Here is a 24,301-nt window from a genome sequence, read left to right as displayed (position 1 = left end):
TGTGTGATGTTCCCCTTCCAGTGTCCAGGTGTTCTCATTGTTCAATTCCCACCTATGAGTGAGAACATGTGGTGTTTCCTTTTTTGTCCTTGCGATAGTTTGCTGAGAATGATGGTTTCCACTTCACCCATGTCCCTACAAAGGACATGAACTCATCATTTTTTATGGCGGCATAGTATTCCATGGTGTCTATGTGCCATGTTTTCTTTTTTTTTTTTTTTTTTTTTTTTGAGACGGAGTCTCGCTCTGTCGCCCAGGCTGGAGTGCAGTGGCGCAATCTCGGCTCGCTGCAAGCTCCGCCTCCCGGGTTCATGCCATTCTCCTGCCTCAGCCTCTCTGAGTAGCTGGGACTACAGGCGCCCGCCACCACGCCCGGCTAATTTTTTGTATTTTTAGTAGAGACGGGGTTTCACCGTGGTCTCGATCTCCTGACCTCGTGATCCGCCCGCCTCGGCCTCCCAAAGTGCTGGGATTACAAGCGTGAGCCACCGCGCCCGGCCAGTGCCAGGTTTTCTTAATCCAGTCTATCATTGTTGGATATTTGGGTTGGTTCCAAGTCTTTACTATTGTGAACAGTGCCTCAATAAACATACGTGTGCATGTGTCTTTATAGCAGCATGATTTATAATCCTTTGGGTTTATACCCAGTAATGCGATGGCTGGGTCAAATGGTATTTCCAGTTCTGGATCCCTGAGGAATTGCCACACTGATTTCCACAATGCTTGAACTAGTTTACCATCCCACCAACAGTGTAAAAGTGTTCCTATTTCTCCACATCCTCTCCAGCACCTGTTGTTTCCTGACTTTTTAATGATGGCCATTCTAACTGGTATGAGATGGTATCTCATTGTGGTTTTGATTTGCATTTCTCTGATGGCCAGTGATGATGAGCATTTTTTCATGTGTTTTTTGGCTGCATAAATGTCTTCTTTTGAGAAGGGTCTGTTCATATCCTTCACCCACTTTTTGATGGGGTTGTTTGTTTTCTTCTTGTAAATTTGTTTGAGTTCATTGTAGATTCTGGATATTAGCCCTTTGTCAGATGAGTAGGTTGCAAAAATTTTCTCCCATTCCATAGGTTGCCTGTTCACTCTGATGGTGGTTTCTTTTGCTGTGCAGAATCTCTTGAGTTTAATTAGATCCCATTTGTCAATTTTGGCTTTTGTTGCCATTGCTTTTGGTGTTTTAGACATGAAGTCCTTGCCCAGGCCTATGTCCTGAATGGTATTGCCTAGGTTTTCTTCTAGAGTTTTTATGCCTTTAGGTCTAACATTTAAGTCTTTAATCTATCTTGAATTAATTTTTGTGTAAGGTGTAAGGAAGGGATCCAGTTTCAGTTTTGTACATATGGCTAGCCAGTTTTCTCAGCACCATTTATTAAATAGGGAATATTTTCCCCATTGCTTATTTTTCTCAGGTTTGTCAAAGATCAGATAGTTGTAGATATGTGGCGTTATTTCTGAGGGCTCTGTTCTGTTCCATTGGTCTATATCTCTGTTTTGGTACCGGTACCATGCTGTTTTGGTTACTGTAGCCTTGTAGTATAGTTTGAAGTCAGGTAGCGTGATGCCTTCAGCTTTGTTCTTTTGGCTTAGGATTGACTTGGCGATGCGGGGTCTTTTTTGGTTCCATATGAACTTTAAAGTAGTTTTTTCTAATTCTGTGAAGAAAGTCATTGGTAGCTTGATGGGGATGGCATTGAATCTATAAATTACCCTGGGCAGTATGGCCATTTTCACGATATTGATTCTTCCTACCCATGAGCATGGAATGTTCTTCCATTTCTTTGTATCCTCTTTTATTTCATTGAGCAGTGGTTTGTAGTTCTCCTTGAAGAGGTCCTTCACATCCCTTGTAAGTTGGATTCCTAGGTATTTTATTCTCTTTGAAGCAATTGTGAATGGGAGTTCACTCATGATTTGGCTCTCTGTTTGTCTGCTATTGGTGTATAAGAATGCTTGTGATTTTTGCACATTCATTTTGTGTCCTGAGACTTTGCTGAAGTTGCTTATCAGTTTAAGGAGATTTTGGGCTGAGATGATGGGGTTTTCTAGATATACAATCATGTCATCTGCAAACAGGGACAATTTGACTTCCTCTTTTCCTAATTGAATGCCTTTTATTTCCTACTCCTGCCTGATTGCCCTGGCCAGAACTTCCAACACTATGTTGAATAGGAATGGTGAGAGAGGGCATCCCTGTCTTCTGCCAGTTTTCAAAGGGAATGCTTCCAGTTTTTGTCCATTCAGTATGATATTGGCTGTGAGTTTGTCATAGACAGTTCTTATGATTTTGAGATATGTCCCATCAATACCTAGCTTATTGAGAGTTTTTAGCATGAAGGGTTGTTGAATTTTGTCAAAGGCCTTTTCTGCATCTATTGAGATAATCATGTGGTTTTTGTCTTTGGTTCTGTTTATATGCTGGATTACACTTATTGATTTTGGTATGTTGAACCAGCCTTGATTCCCAGGGATGAAGCCCACTTGATCATGGGGGATAAGCTTTTTGATGTGTTGCTGGATTCGGTTTGCCAGTATTTTATTGAGGATTTTTGCATCAATGTTCATCAAGGATATTGGTCTAAAATTCTCTTTTTTTGTTGTGTCTCTGCCAGGCTTTGGAATCAGGATGATGCTGGCCTCATAAAATGAGTTTGGGAGGATTCCCTCTTTTTCTGTTGATTGGAATAGTTTCAGAAGGAATGGTACCAGCTCCTCCTTGTACTTATGGTAGAATTCGGCTGTGAATCAATCTGGTCTTGGACTTTTTTTGGTTGGTAAGCTATTAATTATTGCCTCAATTTCAGACCTGTTATTGGTCTATTCAGCGATTCAACTTCTTCCTGGTTTAGTCTTGGGAGAGTGTATTTGCCGAGAAATTTATCCATTTCTTCTAGATTTTCTAGTTTATTTGCATAGAGGTGTTTATAGTATTCTCTGATGGTAGTTTGTATTTCTGTGGGATTGGTTGTGATATCCCCTTTGTCATTTTGTATTGCATCTATTTGATTCTTCTCTCTTTTCTTCTTTATTAGTCTTGCTAGCAGTCTATCAACTTTGTTGATCTTTTCAAAAAACCAGCTCCTGGATTCATTGATTTTTTGAAGGGTTTTTGTCTCTCTATTCCCTTCAGTTCAGCTCTGATCTTAGTTATTTCTTGCCTTCTGCCAGCTTTTGAATGTGTTTGCTCTTGCTTCTCTATTTCTTTTAATTGTGATGTTATGGTGTCAATTTTAGATCTTACTGCTTTCTCTTGTGGTCATTTAGTGCTACAAATTTCCCCTAAACACTGCTTTCAGTGTGTCCCAGAGATTCTGGTATGTTGTGTCTTTGTTCTCGTTGGTTTCAAAGAACATCTTTATTTCTGCCTTCATTTTGTTATGTACCCAATAGTCATTCAGGAGCAGGTTGTTCAGTTTCCATGTAGTTGAGTGGTGTTGTGTGAGTTTCTTAATCCTGAGTTCCAGTTTGATTGCACTGTGGTCTGAGAGACAGTTTGTTATAATTTCTGTTCTTTTACATTTGCTGAGGAGAGCTTTACTTCCAACTATGTGGTCAATTTTGGAATAGGTGTGGTGTGCTGCTGAAAAGAATGTATATTCTGTTGATTTGGGGTGGAGAGTTCTGTAGATGTCTATTAGGTCAGCTTGTTGCAGAGCTGAGTTCAATTCCTGGATATCCTTGTTAACTTTCTGTCTCGTTGATCTGTCTAATGTTGACAGTGGGGTGTTAAAGTCTCCCATTATTATTGTGCGGTAGTCTAAGTCTCCTTGTAGGTCACTCAGGACTTGCTTTATGAATCTGGGTGCTCCTGTATTGGGTGCATATATATTTAGGATAGTTAGTTTTTCTTGTTGAATTGATCCCTTTACCATTATGTAATGGCCTTCTTTGTCTCTTTTGATGTTTGTTGGTTTAAAGTCTGTTTTATCCGAGACTAGGATTGCAACCCTTGCCATTTTTTGTTTTCCATTTTCTTGGTAGATCTTCCTCCATCCCTTTGCTTAGAGCCTATGTGTGTCTCTGCATGTGAGATGGGTTTCCTGAATACAGCACACTGATGGGTCTTGACTCTTTATCCAATTTGCCAGTCTGTGCCTTTTAATTGGAGCATTTAGCCCATTTACATTTAAGGTTAGTATTGTTATGTGTGAATTTGATCCTGTCATTATGATGTTAGCTGGTTATTTTGCTCATTAGTTGATGCAGTTTCCTCCTAGCCTTGATGGTCTTTACAATTTGGCATGGTTTTGCAGCGGCTGGTACTGGTTGTTCCTTTCCATGTTTAGTGCTTCCTTCAGGAGCTCCTTTAGGGCAGGCCTGGTGGTGACAAAATCTCTCAGCATTTGCTTGTCTGTAAAGTATTTTATTTCTCTTTCACTTATGAAGCTTAATTTTCCTGGATATGAAATTCTGTGTTGAAAATTCTTTTCTTTAAGAATGTTGAATATTGGCCCCCACTCTCTTCTGGCTTGTAGAGTTTCTGCCGAGAGATCAGCTGTTAGTCTGATGGACTTCCCTTTGTGGGTAACCTGACCTTTCTCTCTGGCTGCCCTTAACATTTTTTCCTTCATTTCAACTTTGGTGAATCTGACAATTATGTGTCTTGGAGTTGCTCTTCTCAAGGAGTATCTTTGTGGCATTCTCTGTATTTTCTGAATTTGAATGTTGGCCTGCCTTTCTAGATTGGGGAAGTTCTCCTAGATAATATCCTGCTCAGTGTTTTCCAACTTGGTTCCATTCTTCCCGTCACTTTCAGGTACATCAATTAGACGTAGATTTGGTCTTTTCACATAGTCCCATATTTCTTGGATGCTTTGTTTGTTTCTTTTTATTCCTTTTTCTCTAAACTTCTCTTCATGCTTCATTTCATTCGTTTCGTCTTCCATCGCTAATACCCCTTCTTCCAGTTGGTTGCATCGGTTACTGAGGCTTGTGCATTCGTCACATAGTTCTCATGCCATGGATTTCAGCTCCATCAGGTCCTTTAAGGACTTCTCTGCATTGGTTATTCTAGTTATCCATTTGCCTAATTTTTTTTTCAAAGTTTTTAACTTCTTTGCCATTGGTTCAAACTTCCTCCTTTAGCTCAGAGTACTTTGATCTTCTGAAGCCTTCTTCTCTCAACTCGTCAAAGTCATTCTCCATCCAGCTTTGTTCCGTTACTGGTGAGGAGCTGCGTTCCTTTGGAGGAGGAGAGGTGCTCTGATTTTTAGAGTTTCCGGTTTTTCTGCTCTGTTTTTTTCCCATCTTTGTGGTTTTATCTACCTTTGGTCTTTGATGATGGTGACATACAGATGGGTTTTTGGTGTGGATGTCCTTTCTGTTTGTTAGTTTTCCTTCTAACAGTCAGGACCCTTCGCTGCAGGTCTGTTGGAGTTTACTGGAGGTCCACTCCAGACGCTGTTTGCCTGGGTATCAGCAGCGGTGGCTGCAGAACAGCGGATATTGGTGAACCGCAAATGCTGCTGCCTGATCATTCCTCTGGAAGTTTTGTCTCAGAGGAGTACCCGGCTGTGTGAGGTGTCAGTCAGCCCCTACTGGGGGCTGCCTCCCAGTTAGGCTACTCAGGTGTCAGGAATCCACTGGAGGAGGCAGTCTGCCCGTTCTCAGATCTCAAGCTGCGTGCTGGGAGAACCACTACTCTCTTCAAAGCTGTTAGACAGGGACATTTAAGTCTGCAGAGGTTATTGTTGTCTTTTGTTTTTCTGTGCCTTGCCCCCAGAGGTGGAGCCTACAGAGGCAGGCAGGCCTCCTTGAGCTGTGGTGGGCTCCACCCAGTTCAAGCTTCCCGGCCGCTTTGTTTACCTACTCAAGCCTGAGCAATGGCGGGCACCCCTCCCCCAGCCTCGCTGCTGCCTTGCAGTTTGATCTCAGACTGCTGTGCTAGCAATGAGTGAGGCTCTGTGGGCGTAGGATCCTGAGCCAGGTGCAGGATATAATCTCCTGGTATGCCATTTGATAAGCCCGTTGGAAAAGTGTGGTATTAGGGTGGGAGTGACCCGATTTTCCAGGTGCCATGTGTCACCCCTTTCTTTGACTAGGAAAGGGAATTCCCTGACCCCTTGTACTTCCCAGGTGAGGCAACGCCTCGCCCTGCCTCAGCTCATGCTTGGTGTGCTGCACCCACTGTCCTGCACCCACTGTCCGGCACTCCCCAGTGAGATGAACTCAGTACCTCAGTTGGAAATGCAGAAATCACCCGTCTTCTGCGTCGCTCACGCTGGGAGCTGTAGACTGCCTTTACTTATTTTTTAAAAATTTATTTTTAAATAAATACCACCTGTGGGGAGCAGTGGTGTTTGGTTACATAAATAAGTTCTTTATTGGTGATTTCTGAGATTTTGGTGCCCCATCAAACAACCAGTGTACACTGTACCCAATGCATAATATTTTTACCTCACCCCCCTCCCACCCTTTCCCCTGTGTCTCCAGAGTTCATTGTATCATTCTTATGCCTTTGCGACCTCATAGCTTAGCTCCCACTTATGAGTGAGAACACATGATGTTTGGTTTTCCATTTCTGAGTTACTTCACTTAGAATAAGAATCTCCAATTCCATCCAGATTACTGTGAATGCCATTATTTTGTTGTCTTTAATGGCTGACTAGCATTCCATGGTGTATATATACCATATTTTCTTTATCCACCCATTGATTGATGGGCATTTGGGCTGGTTCCATATTTTTGCAATTGCAAACTGTGCTGTGATAAACATGCATGTGCAAGTATCTTTTTTGTATAATGACTTATTTCACCTGGTTAGATACCTAGTAGTGGGATTCCTGGATCAAATGGTAGTATACTTTTATTTCTTTAAGGAATCTCCACACTGTTTTTTCATAGTGATTGTACCAGTTTACATTTCTACCAACAATGTAAAAGTGCTCTCTTTTCACCACATCCGTGCCAACATGTATTATTTTTTAATTTTTAATTTTGGCCATTCTTACAGGAGTAAGGTGGTTGATTCTTTACAGTTTTTTTATACACACTGCCTGATGTACAATAAAACATTACTAGACCTGTGAATGCGGCAGAAAAAGTTGACTTTCAATCATTACAAAAATAAACAACTGATGCATAACCACAGATACAAATATTGGAGTTAGTAGACAAAGGCTGTAAAATAATTAGAGCTAGAGTAAAAAAAAAAAGATGAACAAAAGGAACAAAAAGATGGGAAAATTCAGCAGAGAATCAGAATCTATTAAAAAAATTAACATTCTAGGCAAAGCAATCCCAAGCAAAAAGAATAAAGGTGAAGGCATCACACTACCCAACTTGAAACTATACCATAAAGTCACAGTAACCAAAACAGCTTGACACTGGTACAATAACAGACATACAGACCAATAACACAGAATATAAAACTCAGAAATAAAGCCACAAACCTACAACCATCTGATCTTTGGCAAGGCTGACAAAAATCAGCAATGGAAAAAGGACTCCTTATTCAGTAAATGGTGTTAGGATAACTAGCCATATGCAGAAGATAGAAGCTGGACACCTACATTTTACCATTTATAAAAATTAACTCATAATGGATTAAAGATTTAAATGTAAGACCTCAAACTACAAGAAATCCTGAAAGACAATCTGAGAATACTCTTTTGGACATTGACATTGGCAACGGCTTCTTGGCTAAGTCTCCAAAAGCAATTGTAACAAAACCAAAAATAGACAAATGGAATATAATTAAACTAAAGAGTTTCTGCAGAGGAAAAGAAACTATCAACAGAGGAAATAGACAACCTACAGAAAGGGAAAAGATAATCACAAACTATGCGTCTGACAAAAGCCTAATATTCAGAATCTAGAGGGAACTTAAATCAAAAGCAAAACACAGATAATCCAATTAAAACATTGCCAAAGGGCATGAAGAGACACTTCTCAAAAGAAGACATGGAAGTGGTCAATGAACATGTGAAAAAATGCTCAATATCATCAATCATCAGAGAAATGCAAATCTAAACCACACTGAGATACCATCTTGTACCTGTCAAAATGGCAATTTTAAAAAAGTCAGAAAAATAAGAATGAAAACAGATGATGGCCAGACTGTGAAGAAAAGGGAACACATATACACTTGGTGGGAATGCGAATAAGTCAAGCCACTGTGGAAAGCAGTCTGGAAATTTTTTAAAGAATTTTAAACAGAACTACAAGTAAACCCAGCAATATCATTACTGTGTATATACTCTCCCAAAATAAATCATTCTACCAAAAAGACACATATATTCGTATGTTCATCACTGCACTATTCTCAATAGCAAAAACATGGAAGCAAGTCAGGTACCCATCAGTGGTAGCTTGGATAATGAAAATATGGTACCTATGCACTTTGGGATACTACACAGCCATAAAAGAGAATGAAACCATGTCCTTTGCAGCTACATGGATAGAGTTCGAGGCTGTAACCTAAGCAAATTAATGCAGGAAGTGAAAACCAAATATAGCATGTTCTCATTTACAAGTGGGAGCTAAGCATTAAGTGCAAATGAACATAAATATGGGACAAATAGACACCGTCTACTACTAGAGGGTGAAAGGAGGGAAAATAGGTTTAAAAACTACCTATGAAGTACTATGCTCACTACCAAGGTGAAAATATCCATACTCCAAACCTCAGCATCACTCAATATTTCCATGTAACAAATCTGCAGACGTACCTTCTATGCCTAAAATAAAAGTTGAAATAAAAATAAATTAACATTCTAGATCTAGAAAAACTTGATACTTGAAATTAATAATTCACTGGACAGGAATAGTAGCAAACAGAACAAAACAGAAAATACAACCAGTAGACTCTATAGACAAATATCCAATGTGAAATACAGTGGAAAAAAATAAAAAGAAAAGTGTAGAGTGAAAGAAAAATATGCCACAAAATTTCTAATATACCTGTAAGGAGAGAGAGAATGTAATAGAAGGGATCTTTAAATAGAGTATGGCTAAAAATTTTCTAAAACTGAAGACATTATCTAACAGTTTCTAGAAGCTCAGCAAACCCCAGAGGAAAGCAATACTGAGGCACAAATAATCAAACTGTAAAAAGTAATAAAAAATGAAAAAAAAATGAAAGGAACCAGGGAAAAAGACACATTCTCTTCAAAAGAACATCAATATAACTAATAGTTGTTACATTACAAAACTATAGTACTCAAAACAACATACTGGCATAAAAAGTGGCACATAGACCAATGGAAGAAATTAGAGAGTTCAGAAATAATTCCATGCATTTACAGTCAATTGATTTTTTACAAACATATCAGGAACACACAATGTGGAAAGGACAGTCTCGTCAATAAATGATGTTGTGAGAACAGGGTATCTACATAAAGAATAAAATTAGACTCTCATCTCACACTATATGCAAATACAAACTCAAAATAGATTATAAACTTAAGTGTAAGGTATAAACTGTAAAGCTACTAGAAAAAACAGAGAAAAAGTTCCATGGCATTGGTCTGAGCAACTATTATTTGAATATCAACCCAAAACCACAAACAACAAAAGCAAAACTAGACAAATGTGAGTACATCAAACTAGAGTTTCTGCACAGCCAAGAAAACAAACAATTGAGTGAAGAGACAACATACAGAATGGGATAAAGTATTTGCAAACTGTATCTCTGATAAGGGCTTAATATCCAAAATACATAAGGAACTTGAATGACTCAACAGGAAGAAAAAGTGGGCAAAGGATCTTAATAGACATTTCTCAAAAGAAGACATAGAAATGGCCAACAGGGGAAGAATCAGTATTATTCAAATGTCCATTCTATCCCAAACAATTAACAGATTCAAAGCAATTCCTATCAAAAGATCAATGACATTCTTTACAGAAATAGAAAGCCAATCTTAAAATTTATATGGAACCACAGAAGACCCAAAATAGCCAAAGCTATTTTAAGCAAAAAGAGCAAATCTGGAGGAATTACATTATCTGACTTCAAACTATACTACAGAGCTATAGGAACAAAAACAGCATGGTACTGGCATAAAAGCAGACACATAGACCAGTGGAACAGAATTGAGAACTCAGAAAAAAATCCACACATTTACAGTGAACTCATTATCCCCAAAGGTGCCTAGACATATGCTTTAGAAAAGATAGTCTCTTCAATAAATGGTGCTGGGAAAACTGGGTATACATATTCAGAAAAAAGAAACTAGACCCTTATTTCATACCATATACAAATATCAAATCAAAATGGATTAAAGACTTAAACCTAAGACCTCAGGCTATTAAACTACTACAAAAAAACATTGGGGAAACTCTAGGACATCAGTCTGGGCAAAGATTTCTTGAGTAATGCCTCACAAGCACAGGCAACCAAAGCAAAAATGGACAAATGGGATCACATCAAATTAAAAAGCTACTGCACAGCAAAGGAAATAAGAAACAAAAATAAAAGACAACCCACAGAATGGGAGAAAATATTTGCAAACTACTCATCTGACAAAAGGTTAATAACAAGAATGTATAAGTGATTCAAACAACTCTATAGGAAAAATCTAATGATAGGATTCAAAATGTGCAAAAGATTTGAATAGACATCTCTCAAAAAGAGACATACAAATGGCAAACAGGCATATGAAAAGGTGTTCAACAACATTGATCATCAGAGAAATGCAAAGAAAAACTATGGTAAGATATTCCACACTCCAGTTAAAATGACTTATATCCAATAGACAGGCAATAACAAATGCTGGCGAAAATGTAGAGAAAAAAGAACCCTTGTGCACTGTTGGTGGGAATGTAAGTTAGTACAACCACTATGGAGAATAGTTTGGAGGTTCCTCAAAATAACTAAAAATTGAGCTACCATATGATCCAGCAATCCCACTGCTGGGTATATACCCCAAAGAAAGAGAATCAGTATATCAAAGAGATATCTCCACTCTCATGTTTGTTGCAGCACTGTATACAATAGCCAAGATTTAGAAGCAATCTAAGTGTTCATCAACAGATGAACAGATAAAGAAAATATGATGCATACACACAATGGAATATTACTCAGCCATAAAAATAATAATATCCTGTCATTTGCAACAAGATAAATGGACCTAGAGGTCATTATGTTAAGTGAAGTAAGTCAGGCACAGAAAGACAAACATCGCATGTTCTCACTTATTTGTGAGATCTGAAAATTAAAACAATTGAACTCATGAACATAGAGAGTAGAAAGATGGGTACTAGAGGCTGCTAAGAGTAGTGGCATGGCAGAGTGGGGGAAGTGAGGATGGGTAACAGGTACAAAAATAGAAAGAATGAATAAGACCTGCTATTTGATAGCACAACAGGGTGGCTATAGTCAATAACAGCTGAATTGTACATTTTAGAATAACTAAAATACTATAATTGGTTTGGTTGTAACACAAAGTATAAATGCTTGAGAGGATGGATATCCCATTCCATGATGTGATTATTACACATTACATGTCTGTATCGAAACATCTCATGTACCCCGTAAATATATACATCACTAGGCACCCACAAATATTAAAAATAAAAAATTTAAATTAAAAAAGGAGATGGGTATAGAAACGAGTGAGGAGTAAGTAAAGGAATTGCAAGAAAAAAACCCAGCTGCAAAAATACACACATAGGGTGAATGAAAATACCTTTAAGTTTACTATGACTTTCACTTAAAACAGTGCTTCTTGATTAAATATTCAGTAAAGTGCCTCTGTGGTAGATTTCAAAGTTTTTCTTATCTTGCTGTCAAGTTGTAGCAGTCATGGAGACTTTTGAAATAGTCTCCTAATTGATTGTACTACCATTACGTGGGACAATGTTCTACCTCCAATCGGCTGAGGCTTAAGAGGGGAACTTACCAACTTGCATAATGGAGATTTGTGGCAGTTTCAGGTACGACTGGATCAGGGACGGCAAATAATATTGTCAGGGCTCAATTTCTCTACCTCTCAGCTCTGCGTATTGCTGCTTGACCTAGTTTGCCTGCCATGCTATGCAAGATGATTGTTAGTAGCTCCAAATTTACATCCCAATAGCTGAACAATCCCAGTGGAAATAGACAAGAGTTGACATAGCTCTGGCAAAAAAAAAAAAAAAAAAAGTCCTGGGGAACATTCTGATTAGCTTAGCTTGAGGTATACTCCCAACTCTGTACTAATCACTGGGCTGGAGGCATAGATATTCAGAAAAAAAGAAACAGGTTTTGCGTCCAAGTAAGAAGGCCTTCTGGGCAACTAATAGCAAATGCCCACGGCTCTGGAAACCTCACTGCTTTCACCCCTTTGTACCAACAGAGTCACTGTTCTAAGGGATGAATAAAACCTCATAAGACCTCCAAAAACAAAAACCAAGAAACAAATGGCGAACCGGTATATGGGGAGGAAAAAAAAGCTTAACATCACTAATCATCAGAGAAATGCAAATTAACATAGTTAGAAATAAAGAATTGCATTTCATGACAAAATGTCTGTACCAACAGGCAGCACAATAGTCCTAAATTTATCTATCTTCAAAATATATAAACCAAAAATCAACAGAACAAGAAGAGCCATAGGCAAATCCTGAGTCATTGTTGGTGATGTTAACACATATCTCCCAGTAAATGATAGAACAATCAGTCCAAAAGCAAAAGAGAGGGCGGGGGACGTGTTTGGCAGCGGACACCGTTTCAGTTGCGTTCTTGGTTCAATTTGTGTCTTGGCGATGTTTCCTAGACTCTCGACGTTCCTATCTCTTTGCCCCTTTTCCCGCCACCCTTTGTCCTCCGGAAGCCCGGAGACATCAGCCGCTGCGATTGTGCTACTGGCTGTTCGGCACAGAACGGTCAAGATAAAAAATAAATCCAAAGATATTTTGGCACTAACAGCGTGATCTGTAGCAAGAAAGATGAGCAGTTTGTTCAAACCGATGAGACTTCCAAGGAGACTTCAGAGAGCCAAGACAGTGAAAAGGAAAATATGAGAAAGACTTGTTAAACATTATTAAGGGCATGAAAGTTGGATTAAGCACAGTAAATGTACAAACAACAAAGCCCCCCAACAGAAGACCACTTAAAAGTTTGGAAGCTACACTTGGCAGACCTCAAAGAGCTACAGAACATGCTCCGAAGAAGAGAATTGGAGCCCCTGAGTCTTGAGTTGGTGGCAGCTGCATCTAGTGTGGCAGATTCTCTCTCTTTTGACAAGCAAACAACCAAGTCGGAGCTGCTGAGGCAGCTCCAGCAGCATTAGGAAGAGTCAAGGGCACAGAGAGATGCAGAGAGACCTAAAATTAGTTTCAGTAACATAATATAGATAAGAAAGTTGCCAGGTTTGCTACAGCTAGAGTTCGTTCAAGACCAGAGCATCGGATTCAGTTTGACGAAGCCTATGACAATTATCCTGGCCAGGAGAAGACCTATGATCATAGAAAAAGATGTAGGAAAGATATATTCAAGTGGAAAAGACTTAATATTTTTGACATGACGGCAGTTACTAAACAAGCACCTGAAACAGACACATCACCTTCACTTTGGGATGTGGAATTTGCTAAGCAGTTAGCCACAGTAAATGAACAACCCCTTCAGAATGGGTTTGAAAAGCTGATCCAGTGGACAAAAGAGGGGAAATTGTGGGAGTTCCCAATTAACAATGAAGCAGGTTTTGATGATGATGGTTCAGCATTTCATGAACATATATTTCTGGAGAAACACCTGAAGGGCTTTCCAAAACAAGGACCAATTCACCACTTCATGGAGGTGATGACTTGTCGCCTTTCCAAAAACTCATGTCTTAGTGTTAAACAGAATGTTGAGCACATAGAGTGGTTTAGAAATTATTTTAATGAAAAAAAGGACGTTCTAAAAGAAAGTAATGTACAGTTCAATTAAGACCATGGAAATTTTTATTTCAAACAATTAGAGATGGATATTAAAACTAAATAAAATAATTTTACTAAAAAAAAGCAAAGTAAGGATATAGAAGATTCAAACAATATAATTATAAAACTCAACCTAATTAGAGTATACAGAACATTACACGAAGCAACTGCAGAATATATGTTTTTTCAAGTTTATATGGAATATTTACCAAGACGAATCAAATACTAGGGTGTAATGCAAGATCATACATTTCAGGGACTGAAATCATACAGAATATGTTCTCTGTATACAGTAGAATTAATATAGAAGACAATAACAGAAAGATAGAGAAAATATATTCAAATGTTTAGAAATTAAGATATACACTTTCAAATAACCCATGGGTCAAATAAGAAATTATAATGGAAAGCAGACAATATTTTGAACTAAGTAATAACAAAAATATGGTACATCAAAATCTGTGGGAGGCAGATAAAGCAGCTCTGGAGGGCTATTTATATCTTTAAATGCATATATGAGAAAAAATAAAGTGTTAAAAATCAATTACCTAAACTTCCATATCAAAGACTAGGAAAAGAATGACAAATTAAACCAAAAGAAAGCAGAAGTGATGGAACAATACATATATAAGAAAAGAAATCAATGAGATAAAACACAGATGTGAGATACAGACAATTAAAAAAATAAAAATTGGTCCTTTGAAATGTTTCACAAAATTAATAAGCCTCTAGCAAAGACTGATTCCAAAAAAAAAAGGAGCACAACAGAAATTGCTAATGTCAGGAATGAAAAGGAAACATCAATACAGATCCTAAAGACATTGTAAAGAAAATGAGAGGATGCTCTAAATAACTAAGGCCAATCAATTTTTTAAGTTAAAAGAAATGGACAAATTTATTTAAAAATACAACTTTCCAAAATGAAAGAAGAAGAAATTTAAAAATGTAATGTTCTATGAGTATTAAAATCCTTCAATTCATCAATAAAAACCTTACCGCAGGAAAATTCTAGATCCATATGCCTTACCAGGTGAATTCATCTGGACAGTTAAGTAAGAAACAATGCCAATTTTACAAGAACTCTTAACATACAAGAAAGGGAGAGTATTAAAAAATTTACTCTGTGAGGCCATCATAAACCTGATACCAAAACCTGATAAGAACCACAAAAAAGGAAAACTACAAAAACATGAATTTAAAATCCCAAACAAAATATTATCAAATTGAATCCAGCAATATATAAAAAGAATAATAGATAATTACTAAGTGAGGTTTATCCCGGTAGTAAAAATATTTTTTAGCAATAAAAATTTATCAATTAATGATATTAACAGATTATATAAGAAAAAAATCACATCTTTATCTCAGTAGATGCAGAAAAAGCATTTGATAAAGGTGAAGAGTTATTGATGATATCAACTCCCAGCAAACTAGTAAGAAGTGCAAACTACCTTATTCTTGTAAAGGACACTTAGAGCTAGACTACTCAGTTGGAAAATATTGAATGCTTTCCTCTTGACATCGAGAACAAAACATGGATGGCCACTATTACCACTTCTAATCAACATTGTGCAACATGGCAAAGTAAATAAGTAAAATCTGGTCAACCTAATAAGCAAGAAAAATAAGTAAAATGTATAAAGATAAACAAAATTGTCTTCATTCACAAATGACATAATTATGTACAAAGACCAAAAATAATCTACAAAGAAACTTTTGGAATTATTAAACAAATTTAGCACTCCCATAACACTCCCAGGCTTATTAGGAAGAGGAAATTCCCACTTAATAAATTTTAGTCAGACTGGTTGATCTCAAAACCCAGTCTCCTGATAAGATGTTATCAAAGACAGTGGTGCCCAAAACTTCATTAGCAATTTTAATTTCGCCTCGGTCCTGGTCCTGTAGTCCTGTGATCTCACCCTGCTTCCGCTTGCCTTGTGATATTCTATTACCCTGTTAAGTACTTGATGTCTGTCACCCACACCTATTCGTATACTCCCTCCCCTTTTAAAACTCCCTAATAAAAACTTGCTGGTTTTTGTGGCTTGTGGGGATCACGCATCCTACCAATGTGTGATGTCTCCCCCGGATGCCCAGCTTTAAAATTTCTCTCTTTTGTACTCTGTCCCTTTATTTCTCAAGCCAGCCAACGCTTAGGAAAATAGAAAAGAACCTACGTGATTATCAGGGCAGGTCCCCCAATACTCCTGGGATGTAAGTATGTTTCAACATACACAAATCAGTAAATGTGATACGTCACATAAACAGAATGAAGGACAAAAGCCTTATTATTAAATCAATAGGTGCAGAAAGAAGAATTTAACAAAATTCAGCACTCTTTTATGATAAAAAGTCTCAAAATATTAGGTATAGAAGGAACGTACCTCAAAATAATAGACACCATATATGACAAACCCACACAGCTAACATAATATTTAACAGTGTAAAGTTGAAAGCCTTTGCTCTAAGATCAGGAAAAAAACAAGGATACCCACTCTCACAACTTTTATTCAACATAGAACTAGAAATCTTAGCCAGAGCAATTAGGAAAGGAAAAGAAATGAAAATCACTCAAATATAAAGGAAATAATTAAAATTGTATCTTCAGATTACATAATCTTATATAAAGATAACCCTAAAGACTCCATCTAAAACTATAAGAACTAATGAACAAATTCAGTAAAGATACAAGATGCAAAATGAACATACCAAAATCAATTGTATTTCTATACACTAATAACAAACTAATTGAAAAAAAATTAAGCAAACAAGCTCATTTACAATAGCATACAAAAATAAAATACTTTTAGAAGCAGGTTTAACCAAGGAAGTGGAAGATCTGTACTATGAAAATTATAAAGCATTGATGAAATAAATTGAAAAAGACACCAATAATTGAAAAGATATTGTGTGTCCATGGATCAGAAGAATCAATATTTTCAAAATGTTTATACTACCCAAAGCAATCTATAGATCAATCTATAGATCAATTCAATCTTAATCAAAATTGCAATTGCATGTTTTACAGAAATAGAAAAAACAATTCTAAAATTCATCTAAAACCATGAAAGATTCCAAGTAGCTAAAGAAATCTTGAGCAAAAAAAGCAAAGCAGGTGGTATCATACTTGCTTATTTCAAATTATATTACAAATCTACAACAATAAAACAGTATGGTACCAGCATAAAAACAAACACATAGACCAATGGAACAGAACAGAAAGTCCAGAAATACATCCACACATAATCAGTCAACTAATCTTTGACAAAAGTGCCAAGAATATAAAATGAGGAAAGAGTAGTCTGTCCCATAAATGATGCTGGGAAAACTGAATATCCACATGCAAGCAAAATAAAATTGGATCATTTTCTTACTCCATACACAAAAATAAACTAAAATGGATTAAAGACTTGAAATCATAAAACTTCTAGAAAAAAAAATAGAGGAAAAGTTCCCTAACATTCATCTTAACAATAATTTCTTAGATATGACAGCAAAAACACAGACAATAAAAGCAGAAATAAACAAGTAAAACTACTTCAAACTACGAAGTTTCTGCACAAAAATGAAACAATAAACAGAATAAAAAGCAACCTATGGAAGATGAAAAATCTTTGCAAACTATCTTATAAAAGGTTAATGCTCAAAATATATAAGCAACTCTTACAACTCAATAGCAAAAAAACAAACAAAGGAAAACAAAAACAAAAACAAAATAGCCGGATTTTATATGGGCAAAGGTACTGAATAGACATTATTCCAAAGCAGACATACAAATGGCCAACAGGTATATGAAAAGGTGCTGAACATCACTAACCATCAAGAAAATGCATATCAAAACCACAAGCTATCATTTCACACCTGTTTGAAAGGCTTTTACCACAAAAAGATAACAAGTATTGGTGAGGATGTGGAGAAAAATGAACTCTTATGCATTGCTAGTGGGAATGTGAATTGGCACAGCCATTATGGAAACAGTATGGGGGCTTCTCAAAAAATTAAAAATGAACTATCATATGATGCAGCAATCCCACTTCTGGTTGCATATTGAAAAGAAATAAAAATCACTATCTCAAAGAGATACCTTCACTGCCATGTTCATTTCATCATTATTTACAATAGCTTACAAACTAAGTGCCTGTTTACAGATGAACAGATAAAGAAAATATGGAATATATACACAATGAAATATTGTTCGGCTTTTAAAAAGAATGAAATCCTGCCATTTGCAAAAACATGGATGAAACTGGATGACATTATGCTAAGTGAAATAAGTCAGACAGAAAGACAAATACACATTATCTCATTTATATGTGGAACCTGAAAAACTCAAACTCAAAAAAAAAAAGTAGAAGGGTAACTACCAGGGGCTGGGGGGTGAGGGACATAAGGAAGTATTAGTCAAAGGGAACAAACTCTCAGTTATAAGGTAAATAAGTTCTGGAGACCTAATGTATATCACGGTGACTATAGTAAATAATATTGTATTGTATACTTGAAATTTGCTAGGAGAGTAGCTCTTAAATACACTAATCATGCACACACACCAAAAAAGTAACTACATGAGGTGATAGATATGTTAATTGACTTGATTGTGGTAATCATTTTACAATGTATATGTTTATCAAAACATGAAATTGTACCACTTAACATAATTTTTATTATACTTTAAGTTTTAGGGTACATGTGCACAACGTGCAGGTTTGTTACATATGTATACATGTGCCATGTTGGTGTGCTGCACCCATTAACTCGTCATTTAGCATTAGGTATATCTCCTAATACTATCCCTCCCCCCTCCCCCCACCCCACAACAGTCCCCGGTGTGTGATGTTCCCCTTCCTGTGTCCATGTGTTCTCATTGTTCAATTCCCACCTATGAGTGAGAACATGTGGTGTTTGAAAACCAGAATTATTTTGAGATGTAGGAGGGGGGCATTGAAATAAAGGTCATACTGAGGACAAAGAACAGATTCAGTAGGAATGAGTAAGTAGAATAATTAGAACAGCAAAGAATTAAGGTCAGAGAGAAATTTCCATTAGAACCTGAGTTTACACAGGTCCCACCGGCCTATGGGTATAAATAATTCATATTAACAACACTACTTGAATCTCCTGGCTTTTGTCCCCATATACTCATGCATGGCCTCAGTCCCCTCTAATGTGCCACCACCACCTCTTCCAAGTATTTCTAGAAGTCTGTCAGTAGTGTCTCACATGGTGCTCATAAGCGCATATGCTCCCTCTTAGCACCACTGCTAATTAGCCATTTTGATGAGCTGAGCTGAGTACTGCAGTCTCTACTGTGCCCTGTGGTATCTGCTAGGTGACACTGTTACCCTATTAAGCACCAAAGCTTCCCTTAGGCACCATCACTGAAAAAATGCAGCACACCTGGTGCCAAAGCTTTACAGAAGTCTGCCATGAGATGGAAAAGAATGCGTCTCTCTTCCTCCTATGTTATACTTTCAAAAGGAAGAAACAGTGCTGCTTTTGCCCCAGTACTTTCAGGGGTTTTAGTGAAACAGCCTTTTCAGTTTTATTTGCATCCCTACTGCATTCCATAGACCCAGAAATGAGTATTTTAGGGGCCAAGCTAAAAAACAAATCAGAATTAGAAGCACCATATTATACTCAGAATTAAACTTCCTTTCCAAGGATTAAGGATTCACCCTAGGTCGAGGAATCATGCCAAGTTTTCTCTTCTGGTAGGCTGTTACCAAATACACTCCACAGATCCCCTGCAAATGTATTTCCATCAGGTCATCCCACCATTTCAACAAATATAAACAGAAAAATCTGAATTGCAGTTTAATTTTAAAATCTTGTCTGTGTCTCCTCTCTTTCTTGTAGTTGGGCTGGAGTTAGCCCTTTAGGCATCTTGTTAGGACAGAAACAGTGGTTGTTGTGAAAAAGGGCCCTGGGATGGAAGGGCACAACCAAAGCAGTGGTGGATGACCTTGTAAGAAGGGCAAGCTAAGCCTGAAACCATACAGAAAATAATCTGCAGTCCAAGAGAATAAGAAAGTATACCGTATCAAGGAGGGGCCAAAGAGAGGTGTGATGGTTAGTATTGAGTGTCAACATGACTGGATTGAAGGATGCAAAGTATTGTTCCTGGGTGTGTCTGTGAGGGTGTTGCCAAAGGAAATTAACATTTGAGTCAGTGGACTGCGAGAGGCAGACCCACCGTCTGTCTGATTGGGCACCATCTAATCAGTTGCCAGCGTGGCTAGAATAAAGCAGGCAGAAGAAGGTGAAATGAGCAGACTTGCTGAACATTTTGGTCTTCGTCTTTCTCCCATGCTGGATGCTTCCTGCCCTTGAACAGCATACTCCAAGTTCTTTGGGTTTGGGGTTCTTGGACTTACACTAGTGTTTTGCTAGGGGCTCTTGGAATTTCAACCACAGGCTGAAGGCTGCATCTTGGCTTCACTACTTTTGGGGTTTTGGAACTTGGACTGATGCACTACTGGCTTCCTTTCTCCTCAACTTGCAGACAGCCTATTGTGGGACTTTACCTTGTCATCATGTGAGTCAATTCTCCTAAATAAACTCCCTTTCATATGTAGATATACCCTATTATTTATGTCCCTCTAGAGAACCCTGACTAATACAAGATGTTTTGAAGTCAGCATAAAGACAGAGACATGAGTCTGGCAACAGAGAGAAGACAGCAAGTGCAGGCAGACCCAACTCAAACAGGGGAGTTCCTGAGCAATTACCTAGTGTTAGTTAATGTTCGATGCTTTGTTTTGGGGTCCAGCAAAGGCAAGATTAGTGGGTACATCAGCCTGATTTGAAGGGCCAGAAGTGAGACCACATTGCCTATTACTCCATGAATCCTTCTTGGATAAATTGGGGTGAGGTTTCCCTGTATTCACTTGGTGAAAATCCCTGACATATTTTGGGGCATTAAAAACAATTCCACAATATATTAGAATATTTTAAAATAAAGAGAAAGAAAAGAAGCAAACAAAACCAAACAAAATGGGCTGTAATCTCTCTGCCAAGCTAACTCCGTTGACCAATTTTTAATGTAACACATGAATTAAGTTAGTAAGTTTAAACAGTACAGAATAATATAAAATAAAATTACTGTCTTACCTTCCAAACTTTCTCACCAAAGGTAACCATTGTTAACAGTTTCTTTAATTCCAGATAAAGACATAAATATATACATATATATGTGTATGTATATATTATATATAGTTTTATAATCTCAACTTTTCTTTTGGATTCAGGGGGTGCATGTGCAGGCTTGTTACCTGGCTATATAGTGTGATGCTGAAGTTTGGGGTAAAATTGATCCTGTCACCTTGGTACTCAGCATAGCACCAAATAGTAAGTTTTTCAGGCCTTGTCCCCATCCCTCTGTCCTCCCTCTAGTAGTCCCCAGTGTCTATTCTTGCCATCTTTAAGTCCACATGTTATTTAATGTTTAGCTCCTACTTATAAGTGAGAACACCCAGTATTTGGTTTTCTGTTCCTGCATTAATTCACTTACAACAATAGCCTCCAGCTACTACATCCATGTTGCTGAAAATGAGACAATTTTTTTATGGCTACATAGTATTCTATTGTGTTTATGTACCATGGTTTCTTTAGCCAATCCACCATTGATAGGCACCTAAGTTGATTCAATATGTTTGTTATTGTGAATACTGCTACACTGAACATATGGATGCATGTGTCTCTTTGGTAGAACAATTTATTTTCTTCTGGATACATACCCAGTAATGAGATTCCTGTGTTGAATGGTAGTTCTAAGTTCTTTGAGAACTCTCCAAACTGCTTTCCAAAGTTGGTGAACTAATTTACATTCCCACCAACAACATATAAGTGTTCTCTTTTCTCCGCAGCCTTGCCAGCTGGCATCTGTTGTTTTTTTTTTTGACTTTTGAATAATATCTATTCTGACTGGTGTGAGATGGTATCCCACTGTCATTTTGATTTGCATTTCTCTAATGACTAGTGATGTTGAGCACTTTTTTATGTTTGTTGGTTGCTTGTATGTCTTCTTTAGAGAAGTGCCTATTCATGCCTTTTGCCCATTTTCTTTAAGGTTGCTTGTTCTTTGCATGCTCAATTGTTTAAATTCCTTATGAATTTTGTATATTACACCTTTGTTGAATTCATAGATTCTGCATAATGTCTCCAATTCTGTAGGTTGTCTTCATACTCTGTTAATAGTTTCTTCTGCTATGCAGAAGCTCTTTAGTTTGATTAGGTCCCCTTTGTCAATTTTTATTTCACTTGCAATTGCTTTTGAAGATTTAGTAATAAATTATTTCCCAAGGCCAAAGTCTAGAATACAATCTCCCAAATTTTCTTCTGGAAATCTTATAGTTTGAGGTCTTAAACTTAAGTCTTTAATACATCTTGTTAATTATTGTGTCTGGTGAAAGGCAGGGGTCTACTTTCATTCTTCTGCATATGGCTTTCCAGCTATCCTTATGCCATTTATTGAATAGGGGGTCCTTTTCTCTTGCTTATTTTTATCAACTTTATCAAAGTTTAGATGGTAAGTATACAGTTTTATTTCTGGGTTCTCTATTCTGTTTCATTTATCTATGTGTCTCTTTTTGTACCAGTACCATGCTGTTTGGGTTACTGTATCCTTACAGTGTAATTTCAACTCAGATAATATGATGTCTACAGCTTTCTTCTTTTTGTTCTAAGCAAAAGAACAATTTTCTAGCCAATTACTTTGGCTATTTGTGATCTTTTATGCCTTCACATGAATTGTAGAATAGTTTTTTCTAGTTCTGTGAAAAATGATGTTCACAGCTTGATAGAAAGAGTTAAATCTGTAGATTGCTCTGGGCAGTATGGTCCTTTTAACAATATTGATTATTTCAGTCCATGAGCATGGGATGTTTTTCCAATTGTTTGTGTCATCTATGATTTCTTCCAGCAGTGTTTTGTAGTTCTTCTTTAAATATCTTTCACTGCCTTGATTAGATATATTTGTAGGTATTAAAGTTTTTGCTGCTATTTCAAGTGGGATTGCATTTTTGATTTGAATATTATTGTTGTATAGAAATGCTACTGATTTTTCTATATTTACATTCCCACCAACAACATATAAGTGTTCTCTTTTCTCCGCAGCCTTGCCAGCTGGCATCTGTTGTTGGTTTTTTTTTTTTTTGACTTTTGAATAATATCTATTTTGACTGGTGTGACTTTTGCATCCTGAAACTTTATTGAAGTTATTCATCAGTTCCAGGAGACTTTTGTTGGAGTCTTTAGGGTTATAATTTTTTTTTAGTATATAATTATAACATTTGTGAAGAGAAGTAGTTTGACTTTTTCTTTTTTCTTTTCTTTTTTTTTTTGACGGAGTCTCACTCTGTTGCCAGGCTGGAGTGCAGTGGCATGATCTGGGCTCACTGCAACCTCTGCCTGCTGGGTTCAAGCAATTCTCCTGGCTCAGCCTTCCGAGTAGCTGGGACCACAGGTGCGCACCACCACGCCCAGCTAATTTTTGTATTTTTTAGTAGAGACAGGGTTACACCATATTGGCTAGGATGGTCTTGATCTCTTGATCTCATGATCTGCCTGCCTCGGTCTCCCAAAGTGCTGGGATTACAGGGGTGAGCCACTGCACTGGGCCAATTTTTTCATTTTATATTTGGATAACTTTTATTTATTTCTCTTGCCTGATTATTCTGGAATGTATTTTCAGTACTATGTTGAATAAGAGAGGTGAGAGTGGGCACTCTTGTCTTATTCCTTTTCTCAAGGGAAATACTTCCAGCTTTTGTCCCTTCAGTATGATGTTGGCTGTGGGTTTCTCATAAATGGCACTTATTATTTTGAGGTGCATTCCTTCAATGCCTAGTTTGCTGAGGATTTTTATCATGAAGGAATGTTGGATTATATAAAAAGCTTTACCCATAACTATTGAAATGATCAATGGTTTTTGTTTTTAATTACAAAAACATTTATTACATTTATTACATTTATTGAATTGTGTATTTATGAATTACATTTATTGAATTGTGTATGTTGAACCAACCTTGCATCCTGGGAAAGAATCATAGTTAATCTTGGTGAATTAACTTTTTGATGTGCTTGCTTTGGTTTGCTAGTATTTTGTTGAGGATTTTTGCGTCTATGTTTAGCATGGATATTGGCCTGTAATTGTCTTTTTTCTGTGTGATTTTGCCAAGTTTTGGTATCAAGGTGATGCTTACTTTATAGAATGTTAGGGAGAAGTACCTCTTCCTTAAGTTTTTGGAATAATTTCAGTGGGATTGGTACCACCTCTTCTTTGCATGTCTGATAGAATTTGACTGTGAAACCATCTGGCCCAAGGCCTTTTGGTTGGTAGTTTGTTTGTTTGTTTCTTTAATTATGAATACAACTTAAGAACTCAGTATTGGTCTGTTGAGGGCTTCAATTTCTTCCTGATTCAATCTTGAGAGATTGGGTGTTTCTAGGAATTTGT

The 24,301-nt window shown here is 37.2% G+C and overlaps 1 pseudogene; it reads left to right on the top strand.

Annotated features, from left to right (window-relative positions):
* Positions 1-12,690: 12,690 nt before the first annotated feature.
* On the top strand, positions 12,691-13,855 carry LOC100596328 (annotated as a pseudogene).
* The last annotated feature ends 10,446 nt before the right edge of the window (positions 13,856-24,301 follow it).

Source organism: Nomascus leucogenys, chromosome X (genome assembly GCF_006542625.1).
Source record: "Nomascus leucogenys isolate Asia chromosome X, Asia_NLE_v1, whole genome shotgun sequence".
NCBI classification, from domain to species: Eukaryota; Metazoa; Chordata; class Mammalia; order Primates; family Hylobatidae; genus Nomascus; species Nomascus leucogenys.
This window is presented reverse-complemented; position numbering and strand designations above follow the sequence as displayed.